General features: G+C 43.7%; 1 long non-coding RNA gene and 1 pseudogene across 2 annotated transcripts in view; both read left to right on the top strand.

The window, feature by feature from the left end:
* The window catches only part of LOC308300955 (complement C3-like), a 46,697-nt pseudogene extending 45,859 nt beyond the window's left edge, over window positions 1-838 (top strand). The window contains exon 38 of the transcript in view: window positions 726-838. The product of the transcript in view is annotated as a complement C3-like (transcript). The remainder of the gene's footprint in view (window positions 1-725) is intronic.
* An 812-nt stretch (window positions 839-1,650) lies between these two features.
* On the top strand, window positions 1,651-11,992 carry LOC308300428. Its single transcript, XR_013962824.1, has 3 exons — window positions 1,651-1,712; window positions 1,857-1,959; window positions 11,951-11,992. It is a non-coding gene; the product is annotated as an uncharacterized lncRNA (long non-coding RNA).
* The last annotated feature ends 15,641 nt before the right edge of the window (window positions 11,993-27,633 follow it).

Raw genomic sequence — 27,633 nt, 5'->3', positions numbered from 1 at the left:
GTTAATGTAACTAGCCCTTACCCGTTCAAAGATATGAGCTCCGAAATGATGTGCAGTGTGTGGGTTATGGGATGTGCACTGTGCATACAGTATATGAGGGATGGAAAGTAACTTTAACTGGTGCTTGCATGCTAATATGTAGGAGCATCAATGTAAGAAATACCCTTTCCATTTAACGGCTACAGAGATACTGTGTACCGATCTGCATGATTTTGGACATCTGTAACAGGGCCAGAACCCCCCCCCCCAACCCCCCCCCCCCCCCCCCCCCCCCCCCCCGCCCGCCCGCCCGCCTGCCGCCCGCCCGCCCGCCTGCACACACACACACTCCCCCTTTGTGTGTGATTGTGCATGGCCTGAACAACAGCGCCCCTCCCTTAACATGTGTGGTCACAAAAGGTACTGAATAGATATAGATAGACCATAAAAATGCTATTATACAGCATACGATTTGTGAAAGTGACAAACGGGCTTCACAGTTATGTCAGGTGTGTTCATATGCTGATGGTGATGCGATTTCAGATCAATTGCTCCAGCCACCGAGGAGAAACGCTGAGACAGACAGACACTCACTCACTCAGACAGACAGACACTCACTCAGACATTCGCTTAATTATAGTATAGATATGCTATGTGAGACACTGAATCAAGTTTTCAGTTCTATCCGTCTGTCTGCAAAAATCACAGGCATCTCTCTCTCTCTCTCTCTCTTGTTCTCCTTGTAGAGAAGAAATGTGTGAAATTCTACGATCCAGCCAAGGAAGAGGGAAAGCTATTAAAGCTCTGTCTAAAGCCGGACAGCACCGAATGTAGATGTGCTGAAGGTCTGCAACAATAACACCTCATTTCCATTTAGCTCTGTAACTACCGGTATATGCAACTTGCAGTCCATTCCATTCATTCTTATGGGAACCTCTGTGATGTACGACTTGCGAAACGGCAGTCACAACTGATCTACTACAGCTTTTCCTCAGCTTTTCTCTCTAATACACTCAAATGTTATACATACATAACACTGCACAGTCAACACATACAGTCAATTTGATGCTTTTTTTCAGAGTAAACATGAACACTCTGCTCCTCCTTTCTTTTGACTAATCCATCCATTGTCTGTTTTCTCAGGTTTAAGGACAATCACACAGATTCAGGAATGGCAATTTTGGATATCGGCTTGCTCACTGGATTTACTGTGAACTCTAAGGATCTGGACTCGGTAAGGGTCTAACCACGCGGTGTACACACACACACACACACACACACACACACACACACACACACACACACACACACACACACACACACAGTTGCTGTTGGGCAGAAACATGGCATATTTCCTTTTTTTGTTTTGTTTTTTCGTTTCTTTTGTTTTTCATTCATTATTAATGGGTGACCCGCTTACAGTACATCATGTACATCATTGGTGTCACACAAATGTTGTGAAAATAGCAGATCTGCAATCGTTATTGGGAGCTTCTAGATGTGCTATTTCTTTCCATTATAAGGTTTTGGACATACAAGGTTTACACCTGACAGCAAGCGTATAACATGCATATGAATGTTAATGTGACGCGCGCGTGTGTGTGTGTGTGTGTGTGTGTGTGTGTGTGTGTGTGTGTGTGTGGTTAAACAATGGAGTTGACCGAGTCATTGCAAAATATGAGATGAACACATTTCTGTCAGAAAGAGGTTCCCTCATAATCTACCTGAACAAGGTAAGTCCAGCTCTCTCACGCACGCACGCACGCACGCACGCATGCACGCACGCACGCGCGCGCGCGCACGCACACGCACACGCACACGCACACACACACACACCCCTCCCTATGTCTCTTACCTTGGTATTTGACTTTATCTAGGTGTCTCACCTAAGGCCAGATGAGATTGCTTTTAGAGTCACTCAGACAATGGAAGTGGGCCTCATACAACCTGCAGCAGTGTCTGTCTATGAGTACTACAATGGTGAGTTGACTGGAGCACTCCCTCTGCCTTGCTACAAAACCTGTATGTCCATCGTTTTGGGGCATAAACAAGACGTTGAAGGATATAATGATGTTTGTGCATGTTCACATAAAGTATACTTTCTTTTTACTGATTTTTTCAAGAAATTGCGTGCCAGGGACACACAAAAACACTTAAAGTAGCCTACATCATGCAATAATGCATACATAGCATCTCTCTCTCTCTCTCTCTCTCTCTCTCTCTCTCTCTCTCTCTCTCTCTCTCTATACCACACACACACACACACACACACACACACACACACACACACACACACACACACACACACACACACACACACACACACACACACACACAAAAACACTTAAAGTAGCCTACATCATGCAATAATGCATACATAGCGAGAGCCAGCGAGATCCACTACCGACACTGACGCGGCAGTGACAGGTCAATGGCGCGTCAGTGACGGCCGTTTATTCTACCGACCGTCGGTCAATAAAACGACCGTCAATATTTTTACTGGCTGTCGGAAAATTAAATGACGGCCGGAAAAAAAAAACCGACGGAGGCAGTTTTTTTTGCCAGCGTCGGTGAATTATTATTGACCAACTGCCCAAAAGACCGTCAGTAGCCTAATAGTTCTGACAGTCGGTTTTCTCTCTCTCTCTCTCTCTCCCCCTCTCTCCTACTCTCCCCTCTCTCTCTCTCTCTCTCTCTCTCTCTCTCTCTCTCTCTGTGTGTGTGTGTGTGTGTGTGTGTGTGTGTGTGTGTGTGTGTGTGTGTGTGTGTGTGTGTGCGCGCGCGCGTTCGTGCGTGTAATTATTGTTAAGCATCTTTCATGTTACGCTCTCGAGACGTCAACCCGAATATAAATATTTGTTAAATAAATACATTATTTAATATCAGTCATAATAATAATGGATATGATCCATAGGCCTAATTATGATCAATTATTATGATCCATAATTTCCTACAGCTATGAATACTTTGTTCAATCAGAGAACGGTAGACTTCAAAGCTCACAACGATAGCCTCCGCAATGCGATGTGAGCTTGTAAGTCAGATATTCTAGGCGCACCGGGTGAATTATGTTTAGCAAATTGGCTTTTGGCTACGATGCGCGTCTCAACACCAGCTGCTGAGAGCCAAACACAGAGAGAGAATTGGATAACACAGAAGCAGAAGCATCGCTGACAAAACAACAGGTTTGAGTATTTGTTGAACTGATCAGGAGAACAGGAGAACAGCACTTGAAGTTTTAATGTTGTTAAATAACAAATCTGCCCCGCGTCACCGCGTGGCCACTGTGTGTGCGCCATTTAGGCTGTTTGATGTGTCTCCTCAGCGTCCAACATTGTTGGAAAGAGCCGTTCAAAAGACATGGCACATTTGGCTCTTTTGGCTCATTGCATATTTATATATTTAAGCATTCGTTGAAACATGAATCCACAAGGTGGCACGGTCTAGCACCACATTCCTCTGCTGACAGTTGAGATCACAATTTTGTATTTACCCTTTTTATAAAACATGTGTGTATTAAGCTACCTTAATGTTATTCATGCAACACCTAACAAGCAGGCAAGCAGGCTCCTCCCTAGCGGCGTATATAGCCAGGATTTACCAACTGGCTAGGCCTGGCACAATGTGGGTGGGCATGTGAGCAAATAAATAAATATTTAAATGTTGGCTATTTTAAAATAGCCAACATTTAAATATTTACATGGACATAATACAGTCATTCACTTCAAAGAGCCGTTCAAAAGATTCGTTCGCGAACGTCGCATCAAAAGAGAGAGAGAGGAGAGAGAGAGAGAGAGAGAGGGGGGGAGAGGGAGAGAGAGAGAGAGAGAGAGAGAGAGAGAGAGAGACAGAAAGTGAGAGTGAGTGTCTGCTATTGTCTGCGGTGGATTCTATTCCTTTGAAGTCATAATTGGACCATTAGGTTTTTTTGTAACATAATTGTTTGTTTGTTTTACTCAGTCCTCAGCCTACTGAAGCCCATTATAACAAACTTTGAGTGCTTTGTGCAGATGCAGCCACGCAGCCCACGCTCCCCCAATAAAACAAGACGTTAACCACCATATAATAAAATAAAATAAAACTCAGATAAGACAAAAAACATGGACTGTCTTTATAGGCTTCGGTTTCCTTCAAATAGTGCATTTAATCAGTGGTGAAAAACAAAAAGTACATTTTGTCCCAAAGTAAGTGTCTCCAGTATAGGCTAACTTATGTACAAATCGTTTGTTATAGGCCTAAATAAAAGTCCGTAGATTCAAACAGCCTAAAATAGGCTTAATCATTTATATCTGCAAAGTGACTAGGCCTAGTAAAGTTTTCAAATAGTTGTAGGGAGTTGAAGTAGAATATTTAGCTCCGAGATGGAGTAGAAGTAAAAGTATCGGGACCCCTTTGAAGACGTTTTCCTCTATAGCGGCCTGGTCAGCTGTGTGTGTTGTCCAGTGCCAGATGGTTCTGCTGAAAAGGCTCTATAGTGCAATAAGTGCATGCAGTTATTATAATTCCAAGACAAAGCATGGTCACTTATGTCTGTCTGGTGTCTGCACTGTGTCTGCACAAGTTTTTAAACCACCGCCCACGCGACTCCCTTGGGTAATCTCCACTCCTTTGATGTCTAAATTGGCCAATAGGTACAGGCGTGTAGCTTAATAGGCCATCGTCAATTCTTTGTTTGATGATTCCCAGCTGGTTAACAAGTTGGAGATGCGCTATCCGTGATGGATGTATAGGCTACAGACAGATCAGACCTGATATTGGTAGGCCTGTTCCCACCGGGATTGGTCGCCAAACAGCGAAAAATAGCCGATCCACAAGCACAGATTTACACAACAGATCTGCTATTTTCGGTGAGCTGCCTATAACGCTTTGATTAAATAAGATCTGAATAAATAAGCCATGTCACGGGGACCCTTATATTGTGATTTGGCAGAAGGCATATTATGGACCTACTCTATGTATTTTATTCATTTCTCCTAATAATTAACAAATGAAGCACTGGTGGGCATTACAGCTACAGATGTAATTTGTTGGGTGTAGCCTAATAAATAAAGAAAAAGAAAAAAAGACGGACACCAGTGAATGCACCGCATCATGGCGTGTCGTCATTTCATTTTAATATTTTATTTTTTACTAAGCCTGTAGCTTTGGACACTATGAACAACAAATGTACTTGACGTTAATGGAGTGAACAATAAGTTAATAAGTGTTTAGAGAGATCAGCAGCTGCCAGCTGCAGGAAAGATGACACACAAATTATTTAGCCGACATTTGGAGAGAGATTTACCGACGCTAGAAAAATGTCCTCATGGATAATACTATAATTTTGCCAAGGTATTAAACAAATGCTAAGTTAACTGAAGGTCAATAGTTGATGCTTAGCTAAACACATTTGTTTTATTTCGCTGTTTTAATATGTAAATGTTATGATGAAAAAAAAAAAAAGAAAACATGTCCAGCTCTGTGCATGGCTCAGGCCGAGAGGGAATGTACAGTATTTAATATATATATATTGGGCTTGTCATTCATTAATGCATTAAATAATGATTGCCCAGGACTCAGGAGCCATTTGATCTCGAGAAGTATAAGCCTAGTTGGGAATATATTTGCTTCCCTGAAATTAAACAAACTGTTTCACACGTGCGTGCGTGCATGCGTGGGTGCGGGAGAGTGCAAAAGCACTGCTCCAGACGCTCCATCGATCCAGCTCTCCAATGGAACTACAGGTAAGCGTTTGAAGCCACACGAATAATAATTCACCGACGCTGGCAAAAAAAAACTGCCTCCGTCGGGTTTTTTTTCCGGCCGTCATTTAATTTTCCGACAGCCAGTAAAAATATTGACGGTCGTTTTATTGACCGACGGTCGGTAGAATAAACGGCCGTCACTGACGCGCCATTGACCTGTCACTGCCGCGTCAGTGTCGGTAGTGGATCTCGCCCCTGCTGTACATAGCATCTCTCTCTCTCTCTCTCTCTCTCTCTCTCTATACTACACACACACACACACACACACACACACACACACACACACACACACACACACACACACACACACACACACACACACATACATCATACAAAAATACATTCATACATGCATACACAACATCATACATAAACATAGATATAGGCACAAACAAATGAGGTTGGCAATTTGGTTTCTGTGATAACCTGGGGTTTTACTCCTTTACCACTCCATGCCATAGGGGGGCACCTTTAGCTTACCTGGACACTGATATGCTTTGAAGTAGTCACGCATGGAATGCTGGGCCAGTTCCTGTGATGACTGAGCCTGTGTTGTGAGTTGCACCTGCTGACCTTGAGTGGAATAAACCTTTTACTGACCCATAATAATAAGACTGGTTATTATATATCTTAGTAGTCACGATACTACATTTGGCGACGAGGTTACTGGAGTTCGCGTGCCGGAAGAAGTGCCGTGTTGCGTGGTTGTTGGAGGTGATTCGAGTTCAAGGCCGCGGCTGTCTGTGAGCGGAGACCACCGGGCTGGAGCTAAAAAAAAAAAAAAAAAAAAAAAGGAAAAAGTGAAAGAAAAGAAGAGACAAGAGGGGAAAGAAGAGTCTAGACAAAGATGAGTGGACTGATCGGTAATGTGTCGGCCTTTGATGCTAATGAGCAAACATGGGAAGAATATTGTGAGATTCTTGACCAGTTTTTCGAGGCGAATGATATAAATGATGGGGATAAACAGAGAGCCATCCTCATCAGTGTTGTGGGTCCAGTAACATACAAGTTAATGAGGAACCTGCTAAGTCCAGAGAAGCCAAGCTCTAAAACGTATAATGAGTTGGTGCAGTTGATGAAGGAACATTTCAGCCCAAAGCCCAGCGAGATATTGCAGAGATTCAAGTTTGACTCTCGCACCAGACAGCCGGGGGAGACCGTCAGTGCATTCGTGGCCGAATTAAGGAGATTGGCACAGGATTGTGACTATGGAGCGACGCTCGAACAGAGGCTCAGAGACAGGCTGGTATGCGGGATGAATGACGACCGTATTCAGCGTCGCTTGCTTTCAGAGACTAATTTGACTTTTGAGGCAGCATACAAGATTGCGCTGGCCTCCGAGACTGCAAATAGAGATGTACAAGATCTGCAAGGCAAAGCAGCATGCAATCGGATGGAAACGGAGGAGAACAGCGTGAGAAAGGAAGAGAGATCTACCAAAAGTATGTATCAAACACAGAGAGAATGTTACCGTTGTCTTGGGAAACACAGTGCAGCTGAGTGCAGGTTTAAAGATGTAGCCTGTCACGGGTGTGGGAAAATTGGACACGTCATTAGAGCCTGCCGTAGTCGCCCAAGAGAGGGCGCCACCGGACCAGGTGGAAACAGGCGAGAGGTTCCTAAAGGGAGACCCAGAGGTGCGCGTGCACAAAGGTTGCATAGCGTTCAAGAGAGAGATGACGTGGAAGAGGATGCTGAGACAGAGGATGTGTTCACTTTAGCTTGTATGAGAACCAACCAGGACGAAGAGCCATACAAAGTGCATGTGGAAGTTAATAAAGAAATTGTAACTTTTGAAATAGATACAGGCTGCAGAGTGACTGTAATCAATGAGAGACAATTCGAGGACATGTGGGAGGAGAACAAACGGCCCCACATCAAGCCTTCCTCTCTCAAGTTGAAGGGTTATAATGGAGAGCCCATTGGGGTAATTGGGGAGGCTGAGGTGACTGTTAATTATGAGGGACAGGTTAAGACCTTGCCCCTGGTGGTGGTGAAAGGTGAGGGGCCCACCTTACTAGGCAGGGGCTGGTTGAAGGTCCTAAAACTAAAGTGGGATGTCATAAAATATATGAAAAATGGAAAACTGACACTACAAGAAGTGCTCAGTAAGCATGAAGATGCATTCAAGAATGAACTGGGCCTATTGAAAGGCATGAAAGCCCACATTCGTGTGTCTGCGGAGGCCCAACCTAAGTTTTATCGTCCCCGTTCGGTTCCCTACGCAATGAGGGATAAGGTGGAGAAAGAACTAGACAGACTGCAAAAAGACTGTATAATATCACCTGTGAAGTATGCGGAATGGGCAGCTCCTGTGGTCCCCATCTTGAAGCCGGATGGTACAGTCAGATTATGTGGAGATTACAAGCTGACAGTGAACAATGCCTCCACACTGGAGCAATACCCAATTCCCAGACTGGAGGATCTTGTCAACTCGTTGGAAGGAGGGAAACAGTTCTCCAAGCTTGATTTAAGCCACGCCTACCAACAAATTGTTATGGACGAGGAGTCTAAGAAGTACTTAACCGTAAACACACACAGGGGCCTATTCACTTATAATAGGCTACCGTTTGGTGTGTCGTCGGCGCCTGCTATCTTCCAGAGAACTATGGAGAGCATACTGCAGGGCCTGCCCAATGTAGCAGTATATTTGGATGACATTTTGCTGACCGGTAAAACGGAGCAAGAGCACCTGAAAACATTGGATGAGGTGCTGCGGCGATTGGAGGAGGCCGGCCTGCGGCTCCATAGGAAGAAATGTACTTTCCTGAAGGATGAGGTGGAGTACCTGGGGCACAAAGTGGACGCAGAGGGCTTGCATCCTGTGGCTAGCAAGGTGTCAGCCATAGAAGAGGCCCCTTCTCCAACGTCAGTGAGTGAGTTGAAAGCCTATTTGGGTCTACTGAATTATTACAACAGATTTTTGCCTAATCTAGCCACGCGCCTAGCCCTTTACACTGCCTGTTGAGGAAAGATGTGCCATGGGCCTGGGGCCGGGACCAGGAGGACGCTTTCCAGGAGTCCAAACAGTTGCTGAAATCGGCTAAGGTCCTGGGTCATTATACGGCAGATGCTGATTTGGTGTTGTCGTGTGATGCTTCACCATACGGAGTGGGGGCGGTGCTGTCCCAGCGGACACGGGATGGTTGCGAGAAGCCACTGGGGTTCATGTCACGGACGCTGACACCTGCAGAGAAGGGGTATTCACAGCTCGACAAGGAGGGCTTAGCCATCGTATTTGGGATCAAACGATTCCATAAGTACGTCTACGGCCGGTCGTTCACTATCTGCACTGACCACAAGCCGCTGATCTCACTGTTCCATGAAAAGAAAGCGGTGCCGCAGATGGGGTCACCTAGAGTGCAGAGGTGGGCTGTCCTCTTGAGAGCATATGAATACAGGATTGTATACAAGCCAGGCAAGGATCATGCTAATGCGGATGCGCTAAGTAGGCTGCCACTGCCCCATGTTGGAGGGGACGAGTTCCCTGATCAGGTGCTTATGATAGAAGTGATGGATGACCCGCCGGTATCGACTTCACAGGTGAAGCAGTGGACTGCGAAGGATGTAACGCTCTCCCAAGTGCATCATTGGTGCCTGAAAGGGTGGCCAAGAGAGGTGGAACTGTCGTTTCTCCCTTACAGCCAGAGAAGGTTGGAGTTGAGTGTGAAGGATGGGTGCGTGTTATGGGGGGCCAGAGTGGTCATTCCGGAGAGAGGGAGGAAGGCCATATTACAACAGCTACACCAGGGGCACCCCGGCATATCACGGATGAAGAGCCTGGCACGTTCCTATGTATGGTGGCCAGGAATGGACCAAGATATTGAAAGGGGGGTGCAGACTTGCCAGTCATGCCAAGAAAGCAGGAAGCCTCCGGCTCGGGCGCCACTACATCCGTGGGAGTGGCCTGAGACGCCGTGGAGCAGAATCCACATTGATTATGCGGGCCCCTTCCTAGGGAAAATGTTCCTAGTCATTGTGGACGCCCATTCTAAATGGATCGATGTCTACCCGACCAGTACGGCAACGAGTCAAGTGACCATTGAAAAACTACGGCAGTGCTTCAGCACTAATGGCCTGCCACAGACTTTGGTGTCTGACAACGCTGCTTATTTCACAAGTGTGGAGTTCAAGGCTTTCATGATGCAGAACGGCATACAGCATGTTACCTCTGCACCATTTCACCCGGCCTCTAATGGTTTGGCTGAAAGGGCTGTGCAAACGTTCAAAGAGGGCATGAAGAAGGCGAAAGGAGACACCTTGGAGACTAAAGTAGCCCGGTTCCTGTTTAATTACAGAATTACACCTCAGACAACAACAGGGTTGTCACCTGCAGAGATGCTTATGTCTCGGAGATTGCGCTCTGCACTGGATCTGCTACTGCCTGACGTGAAGAACAAAATCCGTAAAAATCAACTCAAACAAAAAGTAAGGCATGATGCACATAGCAAGTTGAGGAGCTTTGTGCCAGGAGATGAGGTGTTTGTCCGGAACTATAGCTACGGGCCGAAGTGGATACCGGCAATCATTGAAGAGAGTACTGGTCCAGTGTCGTATACGGCACAGGTGGGAGGTGGGCGTTCTGTCAGACGTCACGTTGACCAGGTCAGGCAGCGCTATGCCGGGGATACAACGGCTGCCGAGGAGAGCACGGGGACCAGGGGTCAGCCGGTTCCGGACCTGTCTGCGGAAGCCGTAGCAGAGGACTCTGCCACCGACCCTCCCGTCGAGGAGAGTGCATCTGTTCCTGAGGTGGTTTCGGTTTCATCCGCTGCTGGGGGACCGCCTGCCAGGGATGTGGGACCGCCACCAACGCCGCGCCATTCCACAAGAGTGAGGCGGGCTCCTGCTCGTTTCAGTGACTTTGTGTACGAATAAGAGTCCTCTCTACTAGAGCAAGAATGCGCTCTGAGGCTCTTGAGGGAAGTGTGGTAGTCGACCCACCTTCCCTGTCTTGGACTGTGTGATTGGAAATGTGCATGTTTTTTGGTATTATTCATATTTTTGGCCTTAAAAAAAAAAAAAAAAAAAAAGAATCTTAGGCCTGGTTGTTCTATTACAGTTGGGAGTGCCTTCAGGGGGAGGGTTGCTTTATATCATTGCACTGTTCTGGGTCTGGGTTATTTTTGTGTGTTGGGGTTTAGCTTAAGGGGGAAGGGGTGTGATAACCTGGGGTTTTACTCCTTTACCACTCCATGCCATAGGGGGGCACCTTTAGCTTACCTGGACACTGATATGCTTTGAAGTAGTCACGCATGGAATGCTGGGCCAGTTCCTGTGATGACTGAGCCTGTGTTGTGAGTTGCACCTGCTGACCTTGAGTGGAATAAACCTTTTACTGACCCATAATAATAAGACTGGTTATTATATATCTTAGTAGTCACGATACTACAGTTTCAATAAGTAGTTATCAGGCTCTGAAAATCTACAATAGTGATGAATCACATGAAGACCCTTGTGAAACCTTGTCTGCACTACAGCTTAATGTTGTCTGTGATGTCAGTGTGTTAATGTAACTAGCCCTTACCCGTTCAAAGATATGAGCTCCGAAATGATGTGCAGTGTGTGGGTTATGGGATGTGCACTGTGCATACAGTATATGAGGGATGGAAAGTAACTTTAACTGGTGCTTGCATGCTAATATGTAGGAGCATCAATGTAAGAAATACCCTTTCCATTTAACGGCTACAGAGATACTGTGTACCGATCTGCATGATTTTGGACATCTGTAACAGGGCCAGAACCCCCCCCCCAGCCCCCCCCCCCCCCCCCCCCCCCCCCGCCCGCCCGCCCGCCTGCCGCCCGCCCGCCCGCCTGCACACACACACACTCCCCCTTTGTGTGTGATTGTGCATGGCCTGAACAACAGCGCCCCTCCCTTAACATGTGTGGTCACAAAAGGTACTGAATAGATATAGATAGACCATAAAAATGCTATTATACAGCATACGATTTGTGAAAGTGACAAACGGGCTTCACAGTTATGTCAGGTGTGTTCATATGCTGATGGTGATGCGATTTCAGATCAATTGCTCCAGCCACCGAGGAGAAACGCTGAGACAGACAGACACTCACTCACTCAGACAGACAGACACTCACTCAGACATTCGCTTAATTATAGTATAGATATGCTATGTGAGACACTGAATCAAGTTTTCAGTTCTATCCGTCTGTCTGCAAAAATCACAGGCATCTCTCTCTCTCTCTCTCTCTTGTTCTCCTTGTAGAGAAGAAATGTGTGAAATTCTACGATCCAGCCAAGGAAGAGGGAAAGCTATTAAAGCTCTGTCTAAAGCCGGACAGCACCGAATGTAGATGTGCTGAAGGTCTGCAACAATAACACCTCATTTCCATTTAGCTCTGTAACTACCGGTATATGCAACTTGCAGTCCATTCCATTCATTCTTATGGGAACCTCTGTGATGTACGACTTGCGAAACGGCAGTCACAACTGATCTACTACAGCTTTTCCTCAGCTTTTCTCTCTAATACACTCAAATGTTATACATACATAACACTGCAAGCGGCGCGAAGGCCAGCGGACCTTGGTCCTGCTCTTCGCCCCCGAGCGCCGCAGGCGTGAGTGGCCGCGAAGAGCGGGCCAGGACGCCGGCCGCGCGAGTTACGAAGCCGTGGTGAATGCAATCGGGCAAGCGCACGATAAACGCCATGATAATTGGGTTTTGGTGCACCTCGCGCGGTCCAAGTGACTACAACGGAGCGCTCCCTACGTCCGGTTCAGCCAATCACAAGCTTCAAAAATGAGTCCGGGGCGTGGTTATCCATCTTTCCCAGTTGGACTTGTAATCACGCGTCATTGACCCATTTTTTGCTATGTATTTAATTTGAGAACAAATGCATTTCCAGTGAGCTGCAGTAAGCAGAAGAAGAACAACATTGATAATGATGCGCGTAAGGATTATGCCTGTGAGACTACTGTGGGCAACAGCATAGATTATGGTAAGTGTCCCTTATTTGTGTGTGTGTGTGTGTGTGTGTGTGTGTGTGTGTGTGTGTGTGTGTGTGTGTGTGTGTGTGTGTGTGTGTGTGTGTGTGTGTGTGTGTGTGTGTGTGTGTGTGTGTGTGTGTGTGTGTGTGTGTGTGTGTGCGTGCGTGTGTGCGCGCGCACGTGCACATGAGTGCATAAGTGTGTTTGTTTTTATGTTAGTCTGAGAGTCTTTGTACAGTAAACTGCTGTAACAGTGTGCAACGTCTGCCCTCAGTGTACAAAGTGAGACTGGAAGAATTTGAAAGTGCCAAATCCACCGACATTTACCACATGCGCATAGAAGACATCATGAAGCCAGGTAGCTCTCTCTTATCTATTTTAATTGACTCAATTTAACATTGGCCTTGTTCTGAATCAGGTCTCTGGCCAAAAGATTAGCCAACAGATGTTAAATCAGCAATAGAGGAGGAGTGCTTTTAACATGTTTAACATGTTTTTTCCTTTTTTTTCTCCTCAATTTTAGTTCTGTGCTGGCCTTTCTGTTTCACGTTTTAACACCCACATCTGAACTAGCCAGGGGGTGGTGTTGTGCGGTCTGTTTTAACCAGGCAACATCTGAACATAGCGTGTACAGTTCATCTACCTATTGGTACACTCTCAGAGTTAAATTAACACTGAAGAATGTACAGTGTAAATGGAAGGGTTTTATTCTACACTCCATTGAATTCTTGTATATTCATCATGAATATGGATTCATGTTACAGGAACTGATGTGGCGGCAAAGGGGCAGCTCCGTGCATTTCTAAGTTTCCAACACTGCAAAGAGTCTTTGGGATTGACAAAAGATAAGACCTATCTGATCATGGGTACAGCAAAAGATATGCACAGAACTGCCAACGAAGCCGGGGGGTGAGTTTGCTGAGTGTTGCAGCTGTTGTTTTTGAAATAGTTTTCATTAAACAGTTTTACTTTTGAACTACCGTTTATACTAAAGGGTTTATCCTACTTTTTACTCTCTATCTTCTTCTTCGGTTGTTGTTTCTGTTTATGTCACAATACTGAAGAACAGGTTGTATGTGATTGTCCACTGTAGAATTATGTTTATCAGTAATATAACGAGAGAAGATCACAAATTGTCTTTTCGTCTCTTACCTCCTTAGGTACCAGTATCTGCTGGGTGAGAGGACATGGATAGAGTATTGGCCCGCACAAATAGAATGTCAGGATCCTGAAACCAGACCTGTCTGTTTGGGCTTGGGGAAACTGGTGAACTATTTAACATACTTTGGATGTCCAAACTACGCATGTGCCTTCATCCCTGTTGTCACCATGGAACGAATGATGTAACTAGCTAAGATGTCTGTGCCATTAAATTAAATTATTAATTTGATTGACAAACCTTCCTGGAACTCCAACTTCTTTTTAGATGTATTAAAATAATAAAAAATCGACAATGTAATGTTCAATGTAATATACTATACTAGGTACCAAAAACAAGCATTTCCGATTGTTCACGGACTACATTCAAAATCATCAGAGTGTGAAGTTTTGGTGGAGCAATGTGTTGGTACCGCGTGCCGTTTACATTTCTGACTAATAAAAGTATTCAATCGATGAATCTTGGGAACAGCCCCAACTTTCTTTAGGTGGTGGTGGGCCGTGGGGGTAAAACAATTTCTCAAACTGGGATCCGAGGACCCCCCATCGGGGGTCCAAATGGACTCTTACAGGAGTTAAATTAACACTGAGGATTGTTTAGTGTAAACGGGGGGCCTAGAGATAGAAAACAAAATAAGTATCAATTGGGGGTCTGGGGCCGAAAGCTTATCAAACTGGGGTCCGTAGCTGAATACTTATCAAACTGGGGTCCGTAGCTGAATACTTATCAAATTGGGGGTCCGTAGCAGAAGAATGCTTATCAAACTGGGTGTCGTTGAAATGAAAGAGTTTGAGAAGCAATGGTGTAAAAACACTGATAACAAGTTGAAGTTGTGCAACAGCAGACCTCTGAGCTTGTAAATCTGCAATTTTCTGGTTTGAGTGGTTAAATTAATAACCTGATAAAACAGTAAAAACATTAGTATTCATTTAACTCAGAAGAGCATACAAATGTATGTTACCACTGAGGATTTTACCATGAATGAGTTGTGGTGGTGGTATTCATGGCTGTTGGGGTGTGTAGATCAAAGTGGGTGACGATTTGAAGGGATGCTCCCATCTTAAATCATCGTCAAGCTCTCCAATGTAGACTGACTGTGAAAAGGATAGAAGATAGATTTATTTAACATAGTGAATGAAACACACATTTTGCCTTGCATTTAGACATGTTTTGTTCAAATGTATTCAATTCTAACTCCCCTATCTATGCATACATGATACATCCATATTGATCTTTTTTAACCAGTTTCCGCTGCTGAGACACTTTGTCAACCAGGATATGTCCTTAAAACACAAAATGTTCGCCCTTCTGTCTGCTTCTTTGAAAGAAATGCATCATTTTACTGCAGTTTACCCACAGTTGGATAATATTTTTCAGCTACTCAACAATGCATGGATAATCACAGACATAAAAAGGTAGACGCCTCTTCCAGCTCTCTGGTACCCGTCTCGCATTGATAGGCATTTTTTGATTGACAGGCTTGGAATTCTTCTGTGTGCGTAACAGACACGGAAGGTCGGTAGGCAAATCAGAGGCAGGTTTGAATGGAAAAGTCCCGGAAAAGACGCGTTGTGATTGGCCAGTAGTTTTTTTGAGCGGCAGCTGGCGGCAGCCTGCGCTCGACACATCCGCTTTTCTGCCTATCAAGTTGGACGGGTCGCTCCAATAGAGACACACGGGCGCCTACAAATTCACGCCCACAATTGAAACAGCGGCCCGCTTCGGGTAAGGGAGAAAGGTGAACTGCAAGCCAGCCCATAGAAAGTCATTGCAATTCAACTGTGGTTAGCCTAATATTAAAATAATCCTACACGAACTGAAGACTATATTGATTTAAATAAAAATATGTTTTCAAATGTATGGCCTGACCCTGACAACATATCTTCTTGTTTGCTAAATACATGATGTGTGTCTTTGCCACTTGAATGGGTACCCATAATGTTAACAGAGAAGAGGGGAAACGGCAGACACAGAACCTGTCGCTTTTCAGTGACATCACTGTCTTAACTGCTATGCGTTTATTGAGCGCCGACTTTGAAGATCACGACTTTTTCCGGGTTTACACCAAGGAAGGTTAGGCAGGAACAGACAACACCCGGAAAATGGCACACCATGGGACGCCGCCATGACACTTTTGGGTGGCGGAAGTGACGAAGTGCTCATAGACGCTAATGTTATTTTGGGTGGCCACCGGACGTGGCCACCCGCCACCCATGGAGCCTAGATGACGTTGGTGACTGTTCTTGCTGAGACTTTCTTTGGTTTACACTGCTTATGTGCAATACCCCCGCACATTTTGTGACACGCCCCCCGCACGGCGCACGCCCCCGGAAGCTTTACGGGAGGTGTTTATCCTTTTAGTTGACCTTGTACCAGCTGTTATGAAACTACCTTTTCCTATGCAAACTTCTAATAAAGTTTTAAATCAATCAATTGTGGGAAATAATTGGTCTTCAGAGGGATGCTTTTATATAATCCTGTACTTTGAAGTAGACCTATATGTCTTAGAACGTACTGTGTGCCGTACTTGTAGTCAGACTAATGTATGGTGCAAAAAATTCAACAGACCGCACAATTTAATTTATTTATAAGCACTTACACAAAATATCAGTAAAACAGCAGTAGGCCTAGATGAGAATCCGATGGATTTCTATAACTTATGAGCTAATATTAATTCAGGATATGCAACACATATAGTTGTGCCTATTAGGGCACCAAATATTAAATAAGCCTACTTGTTTTGTGGCATATTAATAAGAACATTTAATTTGAGCAAAGAGCAAGTCCCCAGCAGGCACTTAAAGTAGGACAAAACAAGCACTACCATTTGATGGTCACTTAGGCCGCCATCTACTGAGCCAAAGTGTAGGTGCTGCCTGGCCAGATTGTACTGTGCATGACGCATGTGGCCCGGCACATTTTGATACACACCCCTTCTTAGCCGGGGAGCCACTGGGCCAAAATGAGAGAGGACCTGTGATGTCATGACATACTCCAAATTTTTGTTTGTCCTATTAATTTGGTCAATAAGGTACACAGAATGAGAGGCCTGCTCTGCCGGAAATCCTGCGAAAAAAAGTTTCCCATTGACTTCACTATACTGGAAAAAAACACACCAAAAAAAGTAGCATGTGAGGGGTCAAACTAAGGGTTCTTCATGATTCTGAATCCATTGCAAGCATTTGTTTTGCATGAAAAACATTCCTTGGGCTAGATTTCAGCCTCTCAAACCTGTGAAAAGTGATGAGTCATCACTTTTCACCGTTATTTTGGTCCGTTTTCTAGCCCAAGGAATGTTTTTCATGCAAAACAAATGCTTGCAATGGATTCAGAATCATCAAGAATCCCTAGTTTGACCCCTCACATGCTACTTAAAGCATATTCTTTTTGGTGTGTTTCTTTCCTTTATATTGAAGTCGATGGAGTGAATATACAAATGGCCATAACTTTTTTTCGCAGGATTTCCGTCAGAGCAGGCCTCTCATTCTGTGGACCTTGATGACCAAATTAATAGAAAAAACAAAAATTAAAAGTATGTCATGACATCACAGGTAACATCCTATTCTTTGAGCTTTTGGGCCTGTGGCTCCCCGGCTATCTGCACATTCCTTCTTTATTTTATTCCTAGGCTTTTATTCCTTGGCTTTTATTCCTAGTCTCTATTCCGGAAGCTTGTCAGTCCTCTTCATGGTCCTCTTTTACCAATGCACCTACTGCGTTTTATTTGTCTGTCATTTAAATGCGCGTCTCTGCACAAAGCACAGTGGAAGTGGGCGATGTGTAAATAACAAAATAAACACTTTCCCCCTTTTTTTCCCTGCAATGAGGCATGATGCATTTATTTGTCTATCATTCAATGTTAAATGCGCGTCTCTGCAAAAAGCAGTGGAAGTAGTGGGCGACTTAGCTTATACAAAAAATAAACACTTCTTAGGCATTTTATGAAAATGTTGCTACACACAAAACAACAGTGTACCGTCATAAAACTGTTTAGTTTACCCATGCAAACGTCTTGAAAATGTTAGCCAAAAGCTCCCTAGCCGCGAGGCTGACATGCCCCCTGCAAAAATCATCAGCCGAATGAGCTCCTCGCTTTTGATGTCTATGGGCCGCCCTGCGAAAGCCTGGTAGGCGAGGTTACTGCAAACATGAGATCAACTCCGCCCGCCCTCCCCCATGGAGGAGCAGTAGCGCAGGTGTGAGCAAGGTGCTGTTGCTGTGATGTCATTATGTTCCCACTGCGCAGTGCACATAGCCCATAGAGTTATAATCAGAAGGGTAACACTTTACTATAAGGTACAAAGTAATACACTTAGTTAATGCTTAACTAACACTTTATCCCTGATTAACTAATACATCAGTTAATCATGAATTCATCATGAAAAATCATCAAGTAATGTTGGAATAGCTATTACTTAACTAACTTAATCTATCAGTAGTTAAGACTATGTTAGTTAATAGTTAGTTAACATCAACCATATTATGGATGGTTTGTAGATCTGTTTTTTTTTTTGGACGGGATCCAGTCCAATATGGGAGACCCCTGGAAGTTTTAGACCAACCAGTATCACCGGGTCAACACACTAATCCTACCCGCCTATGAAGCACTCATCCTGGGCATAGAATTGACCAGAAAAAACTGATCTACAAACCATCCATAATATGGTTGATGTTAACTAACTATTAACTAACATAGTCTTAACTACTGATAGATTACGTTAGTTAAGTAATAGCTGTTCCAACATTACTTGATGATTTTTCATGATGAATTCATGATTAACTGATGTATTAGTTAATCAGGAATAAAGTGTTAGTTAATAAGCATTAACTAAGTGTATTACTTTGTAGTGTTACCATAAGAAGACATAGGCTGCGTCCGAAATCCACCCTATTCTCTAATGTAGTGTACTAAAAGTGGGCTGATTTGTTCACTACTGTAGTACACTACATCTGGATCCCTGATTTAGGGTTAGGTAGTAGGGAACCTGTTCTGCAACCCTGAATCGCTAGCCACACCCCTTTAAATTTTTTGTTTTGTGAAACGAAATGTCAATTCAGGCTGAGTATCAGGCTACAGTGCACAGGCGCCGCGGTTGAAATTGTAAACAGAACGTCGACTTGAAGAGAGAGTGAGAAAACATCTGTTAAAAGAAAGAGCATGGAGTTATCCTAACAATATGGACAGAGCTAGATTATAGCTACTTGTAAGTTGTAGCCCTGAAACATCACGTGGAGAGGATCTTTTTGGCTTAGTTTCCTCAAAAAAACACAGACCTCTGTCAGGATAGGAACCTTTGTCTCAATGTGAGTTACTGTGAAAGAACTTTCTCCCCGACCAAGGTAAGACTGAGACATCATGCTTTATATAAACCCTATTAGCCTATATTAAGCCTAAAACGATTCTTCCGCCGTGTAGAACCGTTTTTAACATTTAAAAAAAAAAAATGTATCATTTCCTGTGAAAAAAACAAACTCATTTTTCCAGACACCGCTGAGTTTGTTAACCAGTGTTGTAGATTATGGTGTAAAGAAGATGTTAAAGTGATTAGCCATGTCAAGCTTGTCTGTTTAATGAGAGTGTCGTCCGAAATAATGTTGACGTTATAGGCTACAGTAGAATATGATTTTCAGTATCTGTCTGCACTTTGCAGCCCAGTTGATTGTTAAGTCGAGGTAGGTTTTTTGGGCGGATTTGGTTATGGAATTTACCTGGTTTCTAAGCCATCTGCCTTGTTTTTCAAGTTTCAGGTGTCCCCCACCCACCCCCCATTGTCATTCATTCTTATTGACATCCCTGATTCTGGTCATGCTCCATTAAATATACACATTTCCTTTTGGTACTGTCGGATATGTTTGATTATGTTCGATGATATCACCTTTCTTTTGTTACTTCAGGACAGGACATAATTTGGTCATGGAATTGTGTACAACAACAATATTATGTTAATGCAGTTATATGAGCCAAGTCATTTCTGTCGATTTAAACTTAACTTGCTAATTATTTACTGGTTTGTGTTATGCATTTGTTATAGGCCTACAAGAACAGGATTGACAAATCTTAGAAACATTAGTTTGCCTGAGAAATATGTTTTTGGGGTCAGCAATTTAATTGTTAATATATGAATAAACACTACAAGGCCATGAAAAGCAACTTTAGATTGATGTTTCTGGGTCATTCTTGAAAATGTTTGCGCACCACTGTCTTAAGCCTGATTTGTGTCTCTTGAAGACTAGTCTAAGTAACCTAACGGGTCAGTGTATTTTTCGGCCGTTTGCGATTCTGTTTTAAATTTGTTAACCTTTAAAGGACCTACACCATGAATTTTCACTTTTTCTATTTTAAAACCTTTTTTTGGGGTCCCACTGGCACCTTCTATCCTCACAAAGTCCTATTTCTGACCGTTGTGTCTTTCTCTGGTTTTGGGCAGACAGAGATGAAAAGCTTTCCACGGGTTCTCAGAACAGTGCTGTTCTGAGAGTTGACGAGAGTGACGTCACTCTCGTTTTCCCGTTTTTTTTTCAGTCAAATTTGAATTTTCTTTTTTAAAACATTTTTTTTTTCAAAAAAAATTTTTTTCAAAAAAATGCAATGCAGAGTCAAAAAAAAATTTTTTTTCAAAAAAAAATCTTTTTTCAAAAATTCTTTTTTTCAAAACTTAAAAAAAATTTTTTTTTTCAAAACATTTTTTTTTCAAAAAATTTTTTTTTTTCAAAGAACTTTTTTTTTTTCAAAAACTTTTTTTTCAAAAGCTTTTTTTTTTTCAAAAAACTTTTTTTTTTTCAAAAACCTTTTTTTTTCAAAAACTTTTTTTTCAAAAAACTTTTTTTTTCAAAAACTTTTTTTTTTTTCAAAAAACTTTTTTTTTCAAAAAACTTTTTTTTTCAAAAAACTTCTTTTTTTTCTGGAAAAACCCCACTAGATGCGCCCCTGAGCAAACAGAGGCCGTTTTGGTATTGCAGCTGGAGAGCCTCATTATAGTAGAGCTAGAACAAACAAAAAGAATGGTCAGAGTGTTTTTTGAGGGTTAAAACCTGTCTAAGACTCAATTTTGAGCATATATTTATACAAAAAATATAGTTTTAAAAGCATGGTGTAGGCCCTTTAATTCAGAATACAGTCCAAAACAGTCCTAAACGGCCCGTTTCTGAATGCTGTTTGGAAGTGTCAAAACAAAACTTAGAATTAGGTATTGTAAGAACAAAATAAGACCCGGTTCGAGCTTCTCGTTGCTGTGGTTCAAAACAGAATGAAGAATCCCTGGTACTCCCTGCGCTGAAGGCAATCGGTTTTGATACACACTGCTCCTAAAATACCCCAAACCAGCCGATCTATCAGCTCCGGTGCTACTCAGCGGGCCCTGCCAGGGCTCCCCGGACCGGTTATTATTATTCAATAATTTTTCTTTTTAGAAAAATTCTTCCGTTCAATTTAAAATTAGACATTTTAAAATTTTAGAGCAATTTTCAAATTCTAATTTGTTGACCAAAACAAAACGCAAGAGACCGTCTTTTTTTCAGGCGGAGAATTTCAAACTCCTTTGAAATTCTATGGGGCGGTATTAGCAAACTCCTACCATCGGGTAGGTATGGAACGCGGAGCCCCGCAGGTCGACAGAAATTGAAGCATTTTTCTGATTTATTTGCAAGCTAGAACATTGGAAAAATGGGCCCATTTTCTGATAGTTGTAATGGGGTAAAAAATTAAATAAACACCTTTTTAAAGATGTTTTTCCTTTGTTGGTTCCAAATCAAATAATGACAAAATACGAATCACACATTCAAAAAATTGAGAAAATTTGAAGCAATTTCCTGATTTTTTTGCAAGCTCAGAAATTGGAAAAATGAACCAATATTTCATTTTTTGATGGAGCTAGAATATCAGGCAATTGAAAGAAAATTGATTTTTTAAGATTCAATTCCTACTAAAAATCAGATTATACTTTAGTACCCTGATCGACGGAGGGCGGTTATTATTATTATTATTTCCTTCAAAGAATTAGAAAAACGAATATACATACTGTATGTATACTTTACATAGTTTGTTTTATGCTCATAAATCAACAGGATCTTGAATGGCTTGATTCTCAGCTTGACCCTCTTGGATTCTAGACTTAAAATAACGGCTGTGAATGTGGTCTGGAACGAGGAGACCAGAAAATTGCCTTTACTGTACCTATATTGCATGCATTTTACCTGTGTGTGTGTGTGTGTGTGTGTGTGTGTGTGTGTGTTTGTGTGTGTGTGTGTGTGATATTGAATAATAATAACCCCCCTCCCCGGGGGGGGTTAGGGTGCTCGGCCCGCGGAGTGGCGCCGGAGCTGGTAGATCGGCTGGTTTTGGGTATTTTGACCGATTTTTTGGGCTGGGGACCCCCGCGCCGCCGGGCCCGTCTCTCCCGGTGGCGCGGGGGCCGAGTTAGGGCCTTTTTTCCCTGCCTGCAGTTCCAGCGTTCGGCCGCCAGGCGGCGCAGTGGCACGGCCGGCCGAGCCGGACGCGTGGGTACCAGTCCCGTCTCGAACGGTCACTCCTAGCCCGAGTTATGGAGGTTTATGTGCACTGCAGTGGTGGCGCGCCGCCACTAGGCAGCGCTATAATTTTGCCCTGGTCCCTGGGCCCCCTGGATGGGGTCCGCACGGTCTAAGTCCCGGATTTCCCCAAAAAATGTTCGGCCCTCCCATTGAAACCATTGTAGAGCCGAGATTTTTCAAATACATGGGGCTAGATAGCAGGGGGTCCGCGGGGGGTCCCCGGAGCTCCAGGGGGTCCCCGGGTGGTCGGACCCCGACTCCAGAGGCCCCTCGGTCGGCCGCGAGAGGAGCAGCGCCGGCCCCTCGCCTCTGGAGATGAAGAATTACTATTAATATTAATAATAATAATAGTGATAATAATATAATACAAGTAGCTTATAATAAGCGGACATGGCAACATGGGTCCTGCTGGTGGAGGAGGAAGGAAGGGAGGGGGGGGGGGGGAGAGGGGGGGGCGGGGTAGGAGCAGTGTGTATCAAAACCGATTGCCTTCAGCGCAGGGGGGATTCTTCATTCTGTTTTGAACCACAGCAACGAGAAGCTCGAACCGGGTCTTATTTTGTTCTTACAATACCTAATTCTAAGTTTTGTTTTGCCACTTCCAAACAGCATTCAGAAACGGGCCGTTTAGGACTGTTTTGGACTGTATTCTGAATTAAAAGTTAACAGATTTAAAACAGAATCGCAAACGGCCGAAAAATACACTGACCCTAACGTGGACATTCTATGCGGCCCGGCAGATCTCACCGGGTCCTCCGGCGTCTCGCGGAGGGTGACATGACTCCTGCTGCTGTCCGCTTTGAGTAAATGAGGAAGTGATCCGCTGTGGAAAACGAGAGATTTTATAATTATAATGGATAAGCCTAAACAAACCAGTTCACATGAACACTACTGATGTAAATAAATAAGATATCTGAACGGCTACATTTATTTTATACAATTTAAATGTCATGAACCAGTAGGGTGACCATATTTTCAGCCACTCAAACCGGGACGCAAAACACTGTTGCCTAAAACTGGGACCCTAAAAGCAATGCGCACGTTACCGCGCACGCGCGTGCCCATTCTCTAACGTTCGTGCACGCGCACACACGCACCGCAGGGTTGCAAACAGGCAGTGAGTGATTGACAAACAGCCTCAGCGTTGAATTCAGACACGCAATGAATTTGTTCCTTTTTTCTGATTGGTTAGGTGAGCATGTTTTCATGAAAAGAACATGATAAATGTCTATGCAACCACAGCTACTATTATTTTAATTCTGGCGAAAACCGGGACAATTTTGCAGTGAATGTTGAAAACCGGGACATATTAGTGTTTTAGAGATATTTGTCGGGACACGCAGCTTGAAAACGGGACTGTCCCGGGTAAAACGGGACGTCTGGTCACCCTATGAACCAGGCTTTATTTTTCTTCCGATCGCCAAAATAAGCCTGGGTTTCCGGGGCTACTTGAAGACTTGTGCTGGTCAGAGAGTTGCTCATGCTCACAAACCTGTTGTTCATGCTCACTTCAGGAAAGAACACACATGAATAAATTAATAACTATTAGGTGAGCACTGCAGAATTTTAAACGTAAGCATGTCATGTTTGATAAGAACAACACGTAGCTGCAGGCTATAGCTAGCATTGTTTCCTAATAGTTTCTGGTGTGAGTTAGCTTCGCATAGCCAGACAAATCTGCCATTGCAAATACAAATTGCCCATGGCGGCATGGCGGATTAGTTCTGGCCCTGCTCAGTTATTCAAATATTTCACGAACCAACCAGGCAGTAGGAGCGAGATCATTTAGCGACCTACAACTCACCCTGTAGAACAATATGCCTTCCGGTGTGTTCCAAGATTTCTAGCGGAAGTCTGCGTTTAACAGACGTTACGTCATGCGGTGCGGGTCTGTTTACATTCCCCAGCGAAAAAACTAAAATAGATTGTAGCTCTTAACTCACTCTTAATAGGTGTAACATTGCTTGAATCAATGTTTTTGTTTGTATATTGTTTATTGCGAGCGCAACCGACGGAGCAGGAGACGTAGACCAGAGTTAATTTCGTGCAGGGAATACGTTTGCAGGAACACCGCACCGTGAAAAAAATACAGCTTCCGGTGAAATTCCTACGGCGGAAGTTGAACGCTTTCTGCTTTCTATTGTCACCAGGCTTTTCTCTTCGGAGATGAGTAAGCCTGGCTACGCGAGGCTACCTACAACTGGGTTGCAACCTGGTCGGTAGTTTTCACCGACTGGGTCGCTAAATCCACCGACTGGGTTGCTAAATCTACCGACTGGGTCGCTAAATCTACTGACTGGGTCGCTAAATCCACCGACTGGGTTGCTAAATCTACCGACTGGGTCGCTAAATCCACCGACTGGGTTGCTAAATCTACCGACTGGGCTACCGACCAGGTTGCAACCCAGTTGTAGGTCGCTAAATGATCTCGCCCTCTCTCCAACCAGGACCCAGTATGCAAATGTAGGGTGCATGGTGCATCACCTTTGCGCTACTCTGGTTGGTTGTAGGTCTGGTTGTACGATCCACTGTCCCACCATATTTGGGTTCTAAAGGGAATCCATGCCGTTATTAGAGCCAGTCTTTGCCAGTGTTTACTGAAGTTTTGTCTCTTGTCTTTCATTAGTGATGGCATTACCAAAGGCAATAGGATACATGGTTACTCTTCTGGTGATCTGCTACCATCTGGCGGTACTGGGGAATATAGATTCTCTAGAGGTAAGTAGGCAGTGCTTCGGATAATATTACCATTTAAGAACTATTTACAGTACATTATATGACAAATATCCTACAAGCTCACAAAAACCCTATGGGAAAAAGCATTGCAAACCCCAACGTGAACTCGCTTCCAGGTTTTAGGACTACAAACTGTAGCACGTATAAACTCTTCATATATATGGTAATTCTTTCTGAAAAATAGATTTTTGCTAGCATACTGGGAGAGGGGAGCGCTTCAGCTCTTTCATGACCAGACAGAGCAGCTGATATGTTTAGGTTGAATATGTCGAAAAATCACTATTTGTGAATGCCCTTGTGTGTGTGTGTGTGTGTGTGTGTGTGTGTGTGTGTGTGTGTGTGTGTGTGTGTACACACACAAACACAAATATATATATATATATATATATATATTAGGGCTGTCCTCGACGCAGGATTTATCAAGTCGATTTGAGTCGCGGGGGTTAATCCGACGCGTCGACGAATCGTTTATGTGAATAAAAGGAAAAAAAAGGAAAAAAGTGGTGCTTTAAGCTTTTAAACCACGTCAACGTAATACAATAAAACAGCAATATGTTTTAAGCCTTTAAAGTGAATTAGATCCATGAACTACCGTGCATATTGAGACATGATAGCGGTGGACACTGGACATTAATGACGATAAGATTGCGTCCAGCCGTGCGTAATTTGCCGTGCGTAATTGTGAATTGTGGAGCAGAGTAGAACAACGGAGGAGAGAATAATGCATCTCTTTGACAGCATGTCGTGTATTATTTCCACAAGTTGTATTTTCTCAGAGCACCGCTGCTGTATCAAAAGAGCTATGTTGCCGATCTGGTGCGAGATAATAAAAAGAAAACAGTTCGCCCGTCGCTATTCCTCTGCCTGAGTCCAACCACCACACACCCACGGCAGTGAAAGTGAAAGCGCATCGCGCTGGCTCTGCTGCTTCTTTGGCCAGCTCTCAAGTAGAATAACAACTCGTCGACGCATTTCCTTTCCAAGCGGTTAACTTCAAAATAAGAGCTCCCTGTTATATGATCAAGGCAACTTTCAAGTCACGTGAACTGATTTTATTTTTAAGTCTAGTAGTAGGAAGTATGGACTCAATAAGAATTACATGACAGTCACAGTCCAGCGCTCTCATACCGCACCACAGTATACTGGTGTGATAAAAAATATATATATATTTTTGACGGCTCGACTCAAACAATTGGCGTCGATTCCGGGGGCTTAAAACGACGCGTCGATTCGTCGATTTTTAGGGGACAGGCCTAATATATATATATATATATATATATATATACTCTAATGAATGGATATGGTGATGACTGGCTGCCTGCTCATGAGTGGACAAGGAACTGGACGAGCAACTTTTGTTGTCGACTTGCTGATTTTTAGTTTATTTATTTTTTCAGTCAGTGTTTTTGTAATTTAGGCTAGATCAGATCACATGATCTACTCCACCTACAGCCGCATTCGCCCCTGACACACAATATAGTGCAGGGGCTAATACATCACAGTTTCTTATGGATTTAAGTTTGTTTAAGGGGTGATAACTGCCATTAAGCTTCCAGATTGGCAGAGTTATCATACCAAAATATAAACTAGAGACAAAAATCCAAAAATGTTACGGTCACCTTGGGTGGTACCAAAATATGTGTTGGCCCCTGTACTAATATGAGGCGCAGCTTGCGTAGCTAGTTCATGCAGACAATTCAGGGAAGCGTGTCATCATAGCTCATTCTTCTTGCTCCTGCTCTGCCATCTTGCTGCTCTGCTGCTGCTGCTTTGTACTCTAGTTTGTACTAAAGTTTTTTGCTCCCACCACCACCCCAGCATCCACCTCACCTGTGGGCTCTGTTTCTATGATTCCCTTATGGAGGTCTATTTAATTTCATTACCTGTAAAATATAGTTGGCAAATCATTATCTCCGCCAGGCCAAAAGGCATGGCAGAGACTATGATTTCGCCTCTGTCCGTCCGTGTGCGTGTCCGCGTCTCCATCCGTCCTTATTTTTGTGGACAGCTAATCTCCGGCACCGTTGGAACGGTGGCAGCGAAACTGTGCACGCACACACTCCCTGGGTGCCAGAGCAGAACCTCTGCCCCAAATCTTTTGCATGGGCCTGCTATAGTGCCACCATGCAGGAGGCTTATTTGTGCAAAACACATTTTTGGACAGTACTTCTACAGATTTTGTCCAAAAATCACACAAATCAGTAAACAGTACCTCTATACAACAAAACAGTTCTTTCAGATTTTTCATATTCCATTCTGATTGGCTAAGATTGGCTTCCAAGGTTTGCAAGAGTGCTCACCTTTGAACAAAATGCCTCAAATCATGAACACAGAGTGCGATTTACGTGAAATGTTGCATGCACATTCCCACTAGGCTGAGGAATAAATGCCACATCAACATTTTCAAATAAGTCTCATGGAGGCGCTGTAACAGTCCGATTTGTGTTTTTACCAATAACTACACCGATCAGTGTAAAACATATTATGTTCACTTCCTTCAGGCCAAGGAAATACCTTTGCCCTGCATTTTACAAATC

Source organism: Nannobrachium achirus, assembly GCF_963921795.1.
Source record: "Nannobrachium achirus genome assembly, chromosome: 16".
Lineage (NCBI taxonomy): Eukaryota > Metazoa > Chordata > Actinopteri > Myctophiformes > Myctophidae > Nannobrachium > Nannobrachium achirus.
Note: the sequence above shows the minus strand (reverse complement) of the source record. Positions and strands in the feature narration are given on the sequence as shown.